The following is a 4,519-nucleotide window of genomic DNA, read 5'->3' as shown; positions in this document are numbered from 1 at the left end:
CTAGCCACAGTACCCCAAGTGCTGGACCCATATGAAAGATTCATGTTTGGTTTCCTGGGTGACCTGTACAAGCAGGGCATGCCCACGTGCTAGTGATGCTGGTTGTCTGGGAAGGCTGGGGAAAGGTGACTGCTAGAGACCTATCCCATGTGCCTGTGCCTGTCTTTCTCTCTCACAAATGAAATACGTTTTATTCTCCTTTCCTTTTTTTTTTTTTTTTTTTTAATAGTAACATCCATTCTGCTGCTCTTGTCCTTGAGGCACCAGGGTTTCCCAGCTCTAGGTTCAGACCTAGGAACAGGAGGGGTGGACAGTGTGTTCAACTGAGGCTCCTCCCTATAGGAACTCTAGGGGCAAGAACACAGTAAAAGGCCAACAGCCCCGATGAGGACTGCTGTCTAAATCCAGGAGGAGCTTTCCCTGTGGGAAAATATGAGCCCCAGCAGACAAACCTGCTTTACATGAAAGCAGATCGGCCGCCTCAGGTTGAGTTGGGAAACCGAAGCCTTCCCCTCTTCCACACATACCTACCCGCAATACCACATCCCCCCAGCAAATATTGCCTCAAGCTAAATGCGAATGCCTCTGCGTGATATGGCATGAGTTAGCCGTCATGGGCCTGATACCTCAGTGGGAGTTAGTTTTCAGAGACTTTCGCAGAGAGCAGATCTTGTAGATGGCTTGAGGGAAGGAATCTGGAGTGAGGGGCTTAGGCACGCGGGGCAGAAGGTTCAGAGTGCCAGCTCCGGGGGTGACTGAGATTACTAATGGGGACAAAATGGGACAGAGACCTCTGGAGTACTCATTAGGATTGACTGTCACCTGCAGGGTTTTGTTTTGTTTGTTTGTTTTTAATTTTTGCTATAGGGCATATGCGCTTGCTGGAGAGACCAAGAGACAGAGAGAGTAAAAGTGAGGAATCACCCCCAGGGGGGAGGGTGCCACTCCACAATCCCTTCTCCTTCAATCTCCTCTCAGGATTTTGGCCACACACACACACACACACAAACACAGGCCCTGTATGAGTTTCAAGCCGAAGCCGCTGGGTCCAGGCTTTGCACCAACCACAGTTAGTCATGTGGCATTCAGTGCCTAAAACACTATGCCACCTGCTGGCCCCTGGGGGATTTTGTTTTAAAAAATAATTCATCCTTGACCCCTGGCTCCAGAAGTTTGGGGCTAATTCTGAATTGTTTATGTCTTGCATATATTTTTGGGGGGGAGGAAATATATATATTCATACACACACATGTACATTGCATATATATACACATGTGAATCTCATACACACGCACACATGCACACACACACATGTGCATCTCATGTATGTATTTGTTACATTAAAAACAACAGGGCCGGCAGGTGGCGTGGTGGTTAGGTTGGCTTGCTTTCTCACTTTCCCTCTCTCCTCTCTGTGTGTGTGTGTCTCTCTCTCACCAAATTAAAAATAAATAAATAGATAAAAATAAATAAATGAAATAAAGTAATTCTTAAAACAAAACAAAACAAAACAAAACAAAAACACCCTTTGGGGGTTTTAGTGGCAATTGAAATGGTCCAACACGTGAGTATCAGAAAATAACCCATTTTTGTATTTTGTGTGTGTGTGTGTGTGTGTGTGTCTGTGTGTTGGTTCACACCAATATAGGATAAGCTCTTTGACTTCTAGGGTAGAAGAGCATCCTGCTGTGTATTTAAAATCTTTCTCTTACCTTGTTTTGTGGCTGTGAAATGTTTCTTGATTAGGTCCGTGTGTGTGTATGTGTGTTTATTTTTTGTTTGTTTACTTTTTAAATTTTGCTATAGGGCACATACACTCACAGGAAAAGAGAGAGAGAGAAAGAGAGAGAAAGCAGCCCCCTAGGGAGATGGCCACACCTCAACTCCTTCTCCATCCTGCACAGTTGGGATGTGGGGTCCAGCCCCTTTAACCACCACGCATGACTGGCCCGCTGTGTGTCTTTCACTGTGTCTATTTCCTACGTTTCGGTTCCTACGTTTCAGTCCTGGCAGGTGGGCCGGTGTTCACTCTGAGCATAACCGTTCTAAATCTCTTTCCAGATCAGTATAATAAAGGAGTGATGTGCAACTGGGGAGTGGGGGGAGGAAGACTGGTAAGAGAGGAGAGAAAGGTGGTTCAGGGGACATTCTCTTTCTCAAACTGAGAAAAATCATTTCGTGTGGCATTATGTCATAATTTAAGCATTTACCTGATTCTTTAAGACTCACCTTAGGCAGAATCTGGTCATCCCATTCACTGACATGTTGTCTTTGGCTATTTTTGCAGTACCACAGAGCTGAGGAGTTGCCATGGAGATTTTATGGCCCATAGAGTTTGAAATACTGCGATCTGGCCCTTTATGGAAGAAGTTTGCTGATTTCTAAGTCAGTGGTTCTCAATCTTGAGTGTGCACTAGAATTCCCCAGAGAGGACCAGCAGATGGCATAGCAGTTACATTGCTGGGCTCTCACATGGCAGGCCATAGTTCAAGTCCCAAATCTGGTGGCTTGAAAATCATGCCAGGCACACGTGCATGTGTGCCCAAGGTCCTGGAAGGAGAATGGAAGAGAAAGGATTGTGGCATGGCCATTTCTCCTGGGAGGTGATTTCTCATTTTCCCTCTCAGCATCTCTGTCTCTCTCTCTCTCTGGCGAGCTCATGCACATTAAGGCAAAAACCTCTACAAAAAAAAAGAATTCCCCAGAGGATTCATGAATGCACACATTGCTGAGCCCCATTCCCAGGGTCTCTGATTCAGTTATCTGGAATGGGACCCAAACATTTACATTTCCGCCATGCTCCCCATACTCTTGTGTTAATGGGACCCCAAAATTTGCATTTCTACCACACTCCCAGTGCTCCCGTGTTGTGAGAAGCACTGTGCTAACATCATAATATCTATATCTATTGGATAGATATTTTATTGCCAGATATTTTATTTTGTACTTGCTGGAAAAAGAGAGAAAGCACTCCCAACAGGGGCGTGGTCACACAGCTATGCCTTCTCCTCCATTTCTCCACCCTGTCAGGATTTGAGCACGTGTGCACACACACTCAGTTTGTTTTTCAAGCTTCTGGGGCTGGGAATTGAACCACACTGGGCCATGTGAGATCCAGCTCCCATGCATAGGGCTTAACCATTATGTTATAGGGCTAGCCCTCATGATATGGATACTGAACAGTTTTATTTATTTATTTTTCTTCATGTCTCTCTCTCACCAAATTAAAAATAAATAAATAGATAAAAATAAATAAATGAAATAAAGTAATTCTTAAAACAAAACAAAACAAAACAAAACAAAAACACCCTTTGGGGGTTTTAGTGGCAATTGAAATGGTCCAACACGTGAGTATCAGAAAATAACCCATTTTTGTATTTTGTGTGTGTGTGTGTGTGTGTGTGTCTGTGTGTTGGTTCACACCAATATAGGATAAGCTCTTTGACTTCTAGGGTAGAAGAGCATCCTGCTGTGTATTTAAAATCTTTCTCTTACCTTGTTTTGTGGCTGTGAAATGTTTCTTGATTAGGTCCGTGTGTGTGTATGTGTGTTTATTTTTTGTTTGTTTACTTTTTAAATTTTGCTATAGGGCACATACACTCACAGGAAAAGAGAGAGAGAGAAAGAGAGAGAAAGCAGCCCCCTAGGGAGATGGCCACACCTAAACTCCTTCTCCATCCTGCACAGTTGGGATGTGGGGTCAAGCCCCTTTAACCACCACGCATGACTGGCCCGCTGTGTGTCTTTCACTGTGTCTATTTCCTACGTTTCGGTTCCTACGTTTCAGTCCTGGCAGGTGGGCCGGTGTTCACTCTGAGCATAACCGTTCTAAATCTCTTTCCAGATCAGTATAATAAAGGAGTGATGTGCAACTGGGGAGTGGGGGGAGGAAGACTGGTAAGAGAGGAGAGAAAGGTGGTTCAGGGGACATTCTCTTTCTCAAACTGAGAAAAATCATTTCGTGTGGCATTATGTCATAATTTAAGCATTTACCTGATTCTTTAAGACTCACCTTAGGCAGAATCTGGTCATCCCATTCACTGACATGTTGTCTTTGGCTATTTTTGCAGTACCACAGAGCTGAGGAGTTGCCATGGAGATTTTATGGCCCATAGAGTTTGAAATACTGCGATCTGGCCCTTTATGGAAGAAGTTTGCTGATTTCTAAGTCAGTGGTTCTCAATCTTGAGTGTGCACTAGAATTCCCCAGAGAGGACCAGCAGATGGCATAGCAGTTACATTGCTGGGCTCTCACATGGCAGGCCATAGTTCAAGTCCCAAATCTGGTGGCTTGAAAATCATGCCAGGCACACGTGCATGTGTGCCCAAGGTCCTGGAAGGAGAATGGAAGAGAAAGGATTGTGGCATGGCCATTTCTCCTGGGAGGTGATTTCTCATTTTCCCTCTCAGCATCTCTGTCTCTCTCTCTCTCTGGCGAGCTCATGCACATTAAGGCAAAAACCTCTACAAAAAAAAAGAATTCCCCAGAGGATTCATGAATGCACACATTGCTGAGCCC

The sequence above is a fragment of the Tupaia chinensis genome, unplaced genomic scaffold, assembly GCF_000334495.1.
Source record: "Tupaia chinensis unplaced genomic scaffold, TupChi_1.0 Scaffold000101_1, whole genome shotgun sequence".
Taxonomy (NCBI): Eukaryota; Metazoa; Chordata; class Mammalia; order Scandentia; family Tupaiidae; genus Tupaia; species Tupaia belangeri.
The sequence above is the reverse complement of the archived record's forward strand: the minus strand, read 5'-3'. Positions refer to the sequence as shown.